Consider the following 13,055-nt stretch of genomic DNA (forward strand, 5'->3'; position numbering starts at 1 on the left):
ACGATTGGTTGCTATTTTTTTTCTTTCAAATTCTTTATTTCGGTAACTGAATTGAACAGAGAGTTAACGGATTAATCCGTCGGTCCCGATGGTCACCCTTCCAGGTCGGGAAAATGGGGCCGAATGTTAAGGAAATCGTGGTGCAATTTTTTCCAGCGTGCTTAATCCAGCGATTCGTTTATTTTTCCTACAACGTGTAAATACCCCTTTCTAAAGGAACTGATTCAACCTTCAATTAAAGCAGTAAAAAAAAAAAAAAAAAAATGATTTTGTAATAAAATGGTATGATGTGATATACACCCTAATAAGACGGTTCCTAACTTAAAAAAAAAAATAAGAGAAAAAAAATTAAAGTAGTTCCTGAATTAAGCGTGCAACACTTTCGGCATTACTTTTATTATTTATATTACCCACATAGATTTTTTCTTACAGGGATAAATCTCTAAGGAAATTTTGGAATTCCTGCTTATTCATAGTTTAACAAAATGTGAACAAGCAGGAACTCCAGAATTTCCTTAGAGACTTATCACTGTAAGAAAAAATATCTGTGGGTTATATAAATAATAAAAGTAATGTCGACAGTGTTGCACGCTTAATTCAAGATCTATTTTTTCTTTTTTTTGTGGTGGCAAGTTAGGAACCGAAGTTAACAAAATAACTACAGATCTCAACTCACGGTGCTGCTGTACATTTAAAATGATCGACTCCTTTAGTCAAAACTTTCGTAGTACAGTAACTCGGAATTTATAAAAGAGAATTTCTTGTCTTGTGATTCAGTGACGCCAACAGTAATGTGACTTTCATTTCAAAATGGGAAAAGTTTTACACACCGAGGCGGCCGTAACTCGCCAAATCATTACGGTATTCGAATTACCGAATAAAAACAATAATTTGCGCACAATTTCCTTGAGTTGCAGAAGCGACGGTGATACTATTCGTAAAATCAATTGCATCTGGATCCCAATGTGGTATGTCCACACAAAAGTCGCAGCTCTGGAGTTATGGTAAAATGACATCCAAGTATTAGCAGAGATGAGATACAGTTTTATTGAAAGTGACTGGGGTTTACCTACACGAAACCTGTGTACAGCCGGCCAATGTTGTAAATGTAACGACGCGATCTCCAAAAGGACCTGTGTACACCCTGCCAAGGTTGTGACTGCGATAATGTAATTTCCAAGACAGTATAAGGCCTTCCAACGTTATGATTGCAAACTGAACTTGAATTGTATTGAATTTATTTGCAACCTACTGAATTTAGACCATTCCAAGCTGAGCTGAGTTGAATATAGAATTTAGGCCAAAGGCCAAGCACTAGGGCCTACGAGGTCATTCAGCGCTAAAACAGACATCAACAGTAAAAGGTTTGAAAGGTGTAACGGGAGGAAAACCTTACAGCTGCACTATGAATCAATTGTTAAAGATAGGGTGGAAAGTAAGATGGAAGAAAGTTAATATGAAAAAAGGTACAGTAAAGGAATGATAAGGGTCGTAGCTAAGAGCCGATGGCACGCTGCAAAGAACCTTCAGTAATGCCTACAGTGCACGGCATGAGGTATACTGACGGCACTATACCCGCCCACATGGCATTTCCAAGCTAAGTCCCATGAGAGAATGCAGAAACTAATTCTTCCTTATCATTACATGACTCCTTTAATGTCATTATAACACATATACCTCCTAAAAAACATGCCGGAATAGGTCAATAATCTTCTCCGGAGAATACATATTCACTATAAAATTACTACAGTCGCGGGATTTATTGACGAATAACGCTACAGACCGATTTGATGAGGTGCAGAGTGGTGTAGTGGTGGTTGATGGACTTCAATTGATGCTCAAGATAATGACGGATTTGGTTTCGCGCTGAGCAATCAAGACGTGCTCCCTGCATATTTAAGATACAAAGCCGCGGCCTCAGTCTCCCACGAAAATATGCATGCCAGATTTTATGTATATATATATATAGTGTATATGTATTATATATAATATAATATATATATATATGTATGTATGATATTTATGTATGTGGCAGATATCTATAATATATATTATACATACACCCATACATATGTGTATGTATATATAGATATAGATGTATGTGTGTATATATATATATCTATATATATATATATATATATATATATATATATATAGTTCAGTAATTGGGCGGCTATTTGGGAATCTTAGCTTGATAATAATTAATAATGCCAAGACCATCCTTTCACTCACCTGGATTTTAGAGACTGTCTTTTTGCTCAAATAGACTGTAGCTTTTAATTTCAGAGTCGCTGTTTATTAAGAAAATGAAACCGGAATTGAACAACAACTCGTCCGGTATTCAACTAGCTATCATATAGTTTCATAGTAGGTGCACAAAGTGGGTCGTTGGTCATTTTATCTTTGAGTATTGTAGTTTGCTTACCTTTCGTCTTATTATTATTTCTGTTTTTGTATGTGTTGCGTTTGTATTGGTTTTTTCGTAATTTTTAATTTTTAGTTTGTATGTGATGTTTGTTTTATTTTATGTTTTTACTGAAGCTTTTAGTAAGACAATTCATTTTAATTTAATTTTTAGTGATTTCTTATCCTTGTCTTTTTTTCAGCCTGAAGATGAGGTTTTAAATCTCGAAAGCTCGTAAAATAAAGAATGTTCTTCCTGGTCTTGGCATTATTATTGATCATCAAGTTATATATATATATATATATATATATATATATATATATATATATAATACAGAGAGAGAGAGAGAGAGAGAGAGAGCATACTGTCTAGAATACCTCATCATATGTCATTCCAACAGACTTGACTTAACAAAGACTGACCATTTTGTAGTCATAATTTCAAAATTGGATGAAAATTAACATTAAATTTTTGGGGGGATCTATATAAAATATAACCTTACAATACATCACTAAGTATCTAGAATATACTAAGCTATCTAGAAAATACTAACCTTTGAATAAGCTACCTAGGAAATACTAACCTTTCAACTGAAACCAATACAGTTACAGCAGGTAAGACGGAACGCTGCAACAAATCCATATGAACGCAACCTAACGTTATTGCTAATGGTTATCATGAAATCGTTTATTAACCATGAATTTCCCACACCTGGCTCGTTGATACTCATCCGAGATCTGTCTTTGCAACCTAACTGTCGGCTCATGCCAGCCAATTCGATTATTCATTGCTGTTTGCATGGCCCTACTGCTCACAAAATATATACAATATATATATATATATATATATATATATATATATATAAATGTATGAGTGTATATACATTTTAAAATAATATATATATATATATATATATTATATATATCATATATATATACATATATAAATGTGTGTGAGTGTAAGTGTATCATAGCCGAACGAAACGCGAGATCACCCATCCGGAAATAAACAAACACATCAACTGAGAACAGGCGATTAATATCGTAGGTTATCAAAGGAAATAATGCGAGCGCTAAGTGGACACACCGTTACCGTCATAAGAGGGTATAACAATCAGCAGGTGGGAGCAGGCATCGATCATCGGGCCGGACATATTTATACGCCAATTAAAGACAGGTGAGTGGCAGGTAAACCCAGCCTCCTTCATTCCCCTCACGGCTATCCAGAACCACTGGCCCATCCCGAATGGATACGTCGAGAAAATTTATGAAAGCGTTGAAAGGCGACCATACAGAGAGAGAGAGAGAGAGAGAGAGAGAGAGAGAGAGAGAGAGAGAGAGAGAGAGAGAGAGAGAGAGAGAGAGAGAGAGAGAGAGAGAGTCTTCAAAGACCTAAATCGATGTTCGCTGAATATCGGAAGACTCAGCCTTATAGGAGCTAACCTGACGTTTTACAGAGATCAGGTGCCAGATAACCAAGGCAGCTGACTTGGTTAATTGAACGTAATGCCCATCCTCTTGTCGTTTCTGTGATGGGTGAGGTGTGGTTGTTTAATGGGAGGGGGGAAATGGGAGGGAGGAGACTACGGTTATAGCTCGGGAGCCCGCGGTATTTTGGTGGGTGGTCAAAGGTCACATTTTTGCGTAGAAGGTTTGGGTTACAGAATCTCCATAGGCATAATACTAACAATGACGTTTCCTATTCTACTTCCTGGCCAGATGTCAAAAGACTGACAAATACGATATAATTAACTACCTTTATTGAAGAGTGTTCACAGTGAATCAGGCGATACAGATGATACTGCCTCACTAAAATCAGCCAGTGTAAAAAAAAAAAAAAAAACACGAGAAAACTAAATTACAACAAAAAATAAACTCAAACATCAATAACAGTAAGTGAAGAAGCATAAAAATTTGAAAAAATAAAGACCGCACCACTGCCCTTTAAACACATCAGGATCATACACAACAGGGAATGGGTGTGTCCAGCAGCAGACTTCTTGATTTCTAACTCAGAAATAAAGCTGTTCATTATCTCAAGTTCTTTAATTTTCATTGACATTCCTTATCAAGCCTTGGTTTAGACAAAACAGAACAAGAAATAGGGGCAGGAGGACAATATGACTATCCTCGAGGAGAAAAAAACAGACCAGCCTTGAAAGAAGAAAACCCGTGAGTAGGAACCAGAGAAAACAAGAGCAACTAGAATATTCCTAACCCTAAAAGAAGAGGGAAAGAAACATTCACATGATCCCGGAATCTCTATATATATAATATATATATATATATATATATATATATATATATATATAATTTGTGTGTGTGTATATATATATACTAATATATATATATATAATTAATATATATATATATAATATATATATATATATATGTGTGTAGTATAGTTATATTACTATAATATATATATATATATATATAATTATATATATATGTATATATGTTTAGGAGAAGAGCATTTACCGCAACGCAAAATAATCTCCAGGAAACCTGGTCATGGCGATAACATTGCCCATCTCTTTCTCCGATGAATTTTGTCTACGTCCGTCTGTCTGTCTCGCGTGATGGATCAGAACGTCAAGACGACCGCCCGCTCATACGTCAAACCTATCTATGTTGCTAAGCTCTTGGATAAGACTCCGTCAGTCGCTTTAGCACTCTGGAACCAGTGACATTAACACCAAGGTGTTTATCTGTCCACTCGTCTGCAACGCAATTCTATACTGAAGAAGCAAAACTTCATCTTCCTTTCAGTTTTCTAAATAGGCTTCGATCACGTTCCAGCATCTTTTCAATTCCCTTGTCCCCAAGCTGTCCCCGGAAACGCCTTGTCATCGTCTGCATACAAGGTTGCTTGTTCCATTCTTTTCTCTTATGCTCTGCTTCACTTCTTCTGTCCCCACTAAACCACCGTTTCGTTCCGTCAGGTGGCGGACAAGTTTCAATCAATCCAAGCTAACACTTCTCACGTAGGTTCTACCATAACCTGTATGTTTTGCTAAGCAACACCTGCAGTAGCTGCCGCAGCAGTAAAGTTTTTCAATAAGTTCTACCATAACCTGTATATTTTACTAAGCGACACTTGCAGATCTCTAGCAGCAGCAGCAATAGCAGTAGTAAAGTTTTTCCTTTGAAACGGCTCACTTAAAGTTCCCTTTTCATGTAATTTCTCCCATATCATGCATCTTTTACCGAAAACCAATAATCACAGATTCCTCCTTGTAGTACTAGTTGTAGTAATTGTTGGCCATTGAAACGGCTTCCATAATATTAGTTCCTTTTTCATGTAATTTCTCCCATAACTTGCATCCCTTACTGGACAACACTTACAGAAGTAGTAGCAGTAAGGATACGCCTTTGAAACGGACCCCTTAATAGTTGCTTTTTCATGTAATTTCTCCCATAACATACATCTTTTACTAAGCAACACCTACAGATCCCTAGCAGCAGCAGCAGCAGCAGTAATAAGGACTTGCCTCTTGTAATTACACCCGTAACTGGCATCTTTTACTGAACAACACTTACAGAGCCCCTCCTTGTAATAGTAGCAGTAGTAGCAGTAAAGATACGCCTTTGAGACGGCTCCCTATTTCGACTTACTCGGTCTACGTCCATTTCTCAACCGAACTCGGAATCGCATAACTCACAGTCATCCACAGTTACGAGCCTCGTCGGTATTGTTGACGATGCGGCCGTGACCATACCAAAGAGGGACACAAATTCCGTCTCCTCGGAACCGTGAAACTGTAATCGTGTAGGCTATTATTTTGTCTTTAATGATCAGCAATGGATGTCCCATTAAGTACTGAGAGAGAGAGAGAGAGAGAGAGAGAGAGAATATACTATAATTCTAGATCGCTAGCGTGTTATGTAACAGCTTCCCTTTTTGTTATAGGAGTTAAAAGGTTGGAAAGTTGAGAAGTTACGCACTCTCACAATCATTATATGAGAGAGAGAGAGAGAGAGAGAGAGAGAGAGAGAGAGAGAATGCTTTAAGTCTACGACTTAAGCAGATTACTTAATACTTTTCTTTTTTGTTATAGCAGTTAAAAGTTTTGCGATTTATGGAAGATAGAGAGAGAGAGAGAGAGAGAGAGAGAGAGAGAGAGAGAGAGAGAGAGAGAATGTGCAATATTTCTAATACAATGCCAACAGCAACTTAACAATGAAGGAAAGCTTGCGAAAGCACTAACGGATCGTCCGCAGAGGATCGTGCCCTCAACAATGGAGGAAAATGACATAGCTGATCAGTCATCACTTATCCAGTCATCACTCTACCATATTCGGCTCTGACAGGGAATGTGACATTTCAGAAAATGACATCGAGGAAATAGATGATTATTATCATTACAAAATGAAGTTGATTTCTAAATCAAAGTGGTCATAAAATCAGCTGACACAAGAGAATCACTGGCCTAATGCTGAAGATCCAGGGAGAAATTCATCAGGAAAACAGAAACAAACAATCTTGCAAATAATAAAAGTAAATAAATAAATAAACGCAAACTGGATAGGATAAAAGCCAAAGTCACTGACCTGAACTTGACAAGTCGAAGGGAACACACACACACACACACACACACACACACACACACGCCACAGACCCCATAACTGAAATCCCAGTTGATGTGCGATGATGTTTGCAATATTCAAGTTTGACCGACGCTGGCGAGTTCCTTCGTTCTGTGTACTACGTCTCTAGGTTCAAGGGCTTGGCAAGAGTCGACCGTCCGCATCAAAAGATACCGGCTCTTTCGCCACCTTTAGAAGATGGGACCATTCTTTGGGTCTTTTCGTCATAATTGCACCGGAGGCCGCGTCATTGGATAAAGAAAGCGCCTCAGTATATATATATGTATATATATTTAAATATATATATATATATATATATATATATAAAATAATGTATATATATATATATATATATATATATATATATATATATATATATATATATATATAATCTATATACAAATATATTATATACAGAGAGAGAGAGAGAGAGAGAGAGAGAGAGAGAGAGAGAGAGAGAGAGAGAGAGAGAGAGAGAAATGGCAATTACGCAAGAAAAGAAATAATTCTTCGGTAATAAATGAGGCAGAGAATTAAACGCCACCTCGCTGCCTGTCAATTAATTTCTGATAATAGAATGTTATGAACTTTACATAAAAATTCCGTTAATGATTGTCACATTTTTCATTAATAATCCGAGAAATGGTTAATTGCTAAAGTACAAAAGATTATCCCTACGGCAATAAAAAGTAATTCCCCAGCGAAAACGATGCATGGTAAACTATATACTGGTATATATATATATGTATATATATATATATATATATATATATATATATATACTATATATATATATATATATATATATATATATATATATATATATATATATATATTTCTATTTCTATCTTTCCAGACTTAAGAAGAATTGACAGGAAGAATGCTGATTCAGCATTTCAAACTTATCCGCAAGAGAGAAGAGAGAGAGAGAGAGAGAGAGAGAGAGAGAGAGAGAGAGAGAGAAGAATTTTCTAATATCAAAACTTTTCTCCATAGTAATTTCAGCGCGCTCCGTTTAATGAGTTGAATGCTAAACCCTCCTCGGGCAGCAACGGTATATCTCACAGGGGGTTGAACCTGTTACACTTTGCAACGATGACACTGACAAAGAATTTGTAATAAGGGGCGTTTTCCTTCTCTCTTTAATTGAACGCGATATCAGTAGACGACGCAAATTTGCGCAACTTGCATATCCTTCGGAGCAAATTCACTCGCCTGTGGTCTTACGGCAATGCAAGTCTCTCTCTCTCTCTCTCTCTCTCTCTCTCTCTCTCTCTCACACACACACACACACACACACAATTATTAAAGCTGCTTGATTATGTACTACACCTTTCTCGTCACCTTGTCAAATCTGATACGATTTTATTCCCATACAATTTGAAGACTCTCTCTCTCTCTCTCTCTCTCTCTCTCTCTCGTCTCTCTCTCTGTGCTCCTCTCTCTCTCTCTCGTCACATAAACACACATACAATTATTAAAACTGTTTCATTATTCAAACCTCTTTTATCACTTTTTCAGATCTATTACAATTTCATTCTTATTCCGTTTTAGGAAATTCTCTCTCTCTCTCTCTCTCTCTCTCTCTCTCTCTCTCTCTCTCTCTCTTTGTTGTCATAATAGAATACGATCTCATATATGTTATTTTGTAACTGATATACCGATGATTCAATGCTGTAATTTTTTTTTCTATTGATTTCTGATGTACTGCATGTAACTGCTAATATGTAACTTTGTTTGACGTCTTTGGGCGCAATAAATTTATTAAATAAATATTCTCTCTCTCTCTCTTCATTACAAGAAAGTGCAATAAACTTTTACCCTAATACTATTCTCCTTGGATTTTAGTACATTTTTATCTATTTGTTATTTTCTAACTTTATTTTTTCTTTTTTAATAAGAGATTATATTCTTTCTGTATTTCCCTTTACTTCTTACTTCTTCCCAATGAACACCATATTCTTTGGAAGCTTGAATTTCAAGTCATTGGCCCCTTTGGTGGGCTTGTTCCATATGAATAGGTTTCATCTCATAATAATAATAATAATAATAATAATAATAATAATAATAATAATAATAATAATAATAATAATAATAATATTAAGAAGATAAACACCTAAATCCTAAAACAACCAAAGGACTCATCTTGGCAAGGTCACTCACCCCCATTCTAGGCAATGCAAAGTCCCGGATTTGAACAAAACTAACTAACATAGACTTAACAAGTCTGACGTTTGGCAAGTCTGGAAGTTTAACGAAGCTCGTAACAACTTCTCAGACTTAACGAACAAATGAGTCACGCGAGCCGTTAACAGTCAGCAAGAGGGGGCGGGGGGTCTGGGGGAGGTGGGTGGTTTGTTGGAGGGGTCTGGGATGGGTGGTGAAATGGTCATTCATTATTCACGAGTAACAAAAAAGTTTTTCTCGCGCGGGTATGCGCTTAACTGTCATTCATTTACGGAAATGATGAATGGGAGCCAAGCATTATTTATTAAATGGTTATATACTTGTAAATTATTATATATATAAGATGAATGATATTGAAAGTGTTATCGACTACATAGGTATGCATATAATTTCCATTCATTCATTCATGGAAATCATGAATAATGCACTTTCATGGACGAATACATGCTTCAATTTCATTTGTCGCATTCATTTGTGAAAGTGATGACCAGTAACCGATAATGTAACCAATGTAAATATCGATTTCATTCAACGATCCTTTCCCATGTTCGGTGAACACCTCATACACTACAGACCAAGAGAAATGGCCCTCACGCTAAATTTCATTTGTTAGTTAGAATAAATAATTCTCCCGCACTTTCTATATATGTCTATGTATTCTATATAGCATTTCACGTCTAGAATTTATATAAAGTTCTATAGCCTCAGTGCTGTAAAAAAAATTCTATAGAAATAGAAACAAGTTAAACATGTTAAGGCAGTAACTTCAAAAATAAAGAACTGAAATTAGTAAGAGATACTGGAAGCCTGGTGCGGACACCAATGGGTCACAATGAGACTCAAAGAGCGTGTCATGTTCAGCTCTGGTCAGCTGACTGATTGCCGAAGGTTAAACTCCCATTTAAATCTTAAACGACAATCAATAATGTACCCAGAAAATGAGAGAGAGAGAGAATCTCTTCTTTATTTTGAGAGAGAGAGAGAGAGAGAGAGAGAGAGAGAGAGAGAGAGAGAGAGCAGTACTTCAGGATGTCTGGGAGTTGGTAAATGAACTAAAGAATACTGAAAAAGAAAATGAGGAGAGGAGGAGGAGGAGGAGGGGGAGAAGGAGGAGGCGGAAGAAGAAGAGGAGGAGGGAAAATATGGCGTCATATGGTTATGCGGTTTTTAACAGTGGCAGTCTTGGAGGGGGGTTGGCATGGGACGTTGGTCTATGGGAGGGGGAGGAGGGGAGGGGGGTCTGGGCTCAATGGTGAGACAAGAGGGGCTATTTCTGAAGTGGATTCCATGTAGCTTTGTCTAAGACTAATTTTCGAAAGTCCTCCTGGTGCCAGTATATTTAATTGATGAAACGAGATCATTATAAGACATGAGTTAACCTGGTAGGTCACCTTGGTCTCACGAAACGATTTAATTCTGAATAAAAAAAAATCGCAATAGAAGTGGTATAACTTAATAATCATTCAAACGTCTCATAGTGCAATATATATTGTACTCAGAGCTATAATACATCCTAAATGAAGAAAATTAATAATGGTAATATTTGGTCGTCTTAATAAAATATCAAAACCGTTCTTATCTTAAAAATGCCTTTGACGGATTACTTATGTGATTGAGAAGAACCATAACAATTTCATAATATATGTGTGTATGTATGTATGTGTATATATATATATATATATATATATATATATATATATATATATATATATATATATATATATATATATATATATATATATATATATATGCTTAAAAAAACCACGCTAGATGCACGTGACTTCATTAAATAAGCGAGTACCACAGGAAAATGATAAGCAGAAATCCAAGCGCTTTTGTCTTTACTAAGACATTGTCAAGGAACGAATAGTTCCTTGACAATGTCTTTGTAAAGACGAAAACGTTTGGATTTCTGTCTATAATTTTCCTGTGGTATTCGCTTATATATATATATATATATATATATATATATATATATATATATATATATATATATATATATGCATATATGGGTGTGTATGAGATATATATTATATAGTATGTATGTATATGGTATATATATATATATATATATATATATATATATATATATACAAGTATGTATATACACTACACACACAAGCATATATCCAAATCTATAAGAAATTCAACTCTAATGAGAAATTAATGCAAGGTCACAAATATCTGCATCAAGATCAAGGTTAGCGTCTAAGACTCTCTCTCTGAACGACAACATGACACAGGCAGGCATGAAGGACAACATAAACATCCAAATCATCGGCGTCCCTCCAAAAACGCTCCGGTTAGTCAAAGCCAGCGTCTCCAACCAGCGCCACCAGATGGTAGTGTGGTCACGCAGTGTTGCCACGCGTGATTATCATAACCCTTACGGAAAACCGACGAAACACCAGCACGCAAATGATTGATAGGGTTTCACTTTTATTGTGGATGTGAATAAAATCGCTAATGGATTAAAGGGCTTTCACTTCCATTGACTATAGAACGTATATATCAGATTTGATGAAAATGAGCTGTTATTTCGAGTTGGTTAGACTGGTTTTAAGGGGTAATACAAAATCGAGATGCAATGTGTTCATATTGTGTGTCTGCCTGTCATGTACATGTGTTTATGCTTTGTATAGTATAAGTATACTGTTTACAAGCAAATTAGATAGCAATCTGTTGTTAAGTTATTGCAATCTGCTTAAGATATAAATATTCATTGTGACACTAAAAAAGTTCAAGACGTTTTGGGGGAGCAGTTTTCATTGCCAAACACCGCTTTTCGATTCGTGTTTTAAAATGACAACAAAGCTTCCGACGATTAAGATAACAATAAAGCTACCTCCAGATAAAATTTCATGACATAAGAAATATGAATTAAAGAAAGAAAGAAAAAAAAAGGTCTTACACTCTTTTACCTGAACGATTCAGCTGGAACTAGTTTCTCCTGGAAGACGCAACATCTGAAACAGAAAAAAAATATCAGTCTATTTATCAAAAGAATTCCAGAAGAGGGGAAATAATCAACCGTGATTCAAAAGGCATCTTTGGTTTCATGGACACAATTAAAGGATTCTGATGATTATCTGTAGTACTTATGGAATGAAAGTGAATCTAAATCCTGGCAATCATCTGCGGTTATGGAAGAATGACGTTAAATCTCTAAATCTTGGTGATTACTTGCACTTATGGACTAATATTAAATCTCTAAATCTTGGTGATCATCTGGGTTCATGGAATGACTATTTCTAAATCCTGATTACCTACACTTATGAAAATGATTAATATCTCTCAGGCCTGGCGAGTACCTGCGCTTATGGAATGACAATAAGTATATAAATCCTGGCGATTACTTGTCACTACGGAATGACGTTCAATCTCTAAATCCCAGATTAAGAAACTATCACAAAAGGCAAGGGAAGAAATCGATCACGACTACCGGTGGGGAGATGACCTTCTCAAGGATAAACACCTGATTATGCCAGTGACACCTGCTTATACCAGGTAATGCCTGATTATACTTACATCAGATTACACCAGGCAACACCTGATTATACTGACATCAGATCATACCAGGTAACACCTGATTATACTAACATCAGATTATACCAGGTAACACCTGATACTCCAGGTAACAACTGATTATACCTGTAACACCTGATTACACTAACATCAGATTACACCAGGTAACACCTGATTATACCAGATAATACCTGATTATACCAGGCAACTCCTGATTATAGTAATATCTGATTATACCAGGTAACACCTGGTTATACTAACAACTAACTATACTAGTAACACCTGATTATACTAACGTCAGATTACACCAGGCAACACCTGATTATACCAGGTAACACCTAATACACTGG

At 36.0% G+C, this 13,055-nt stretch overlaps 2 protein-coding genes across 2 annotated transcripts in view; one reads left to right on the plus strand and one right to left on the minus strand.

Moving 5' to 3' along the window:
- Nucleotides 1-13,055, minus strand: part of LOC135210059 (uncharacterized) — a 113,202-nt gene that overhangs the window by 67,589 nt on the left and 32,558 nt on the right. Inside the window, exon 2 of the mRNA XM_064242852.1 lies at nucleotides 12,102-12,146. The gene's annotated coding sequence lies outside the window, so the exon portion shown is untranslated. The remainder of the gene's footprint in view (nucleotides 1-12,101; nucleotides 12,147-13,055) is intronic.
- LOC135209936 (proline-rich P65 protein-like) overlaps nucleotides 1-13,055 on the plus strand; it is a 38,116-nt gene that overhangs the window by 3,767 nt on the left and 21,294 nt on the right. The window lies entirely within an intron of this gene.

The sequence above is a fragment of the Macrobrachium nipponense genome, chromosome 39 (assembly GCF_015104395.2).
Source record: "Macrobrachium nipponense isolate FS-2020 chromosome 39, ASM1510439v2, whole genome shotgun sequence".
NCBI classification, from domain to species: Eukaryota; Metazoa; Arthropoda; class Malacostraca; order Decapoda; family Palaemonidae; genus Macrobrachium; species Macrobrachium nipponense.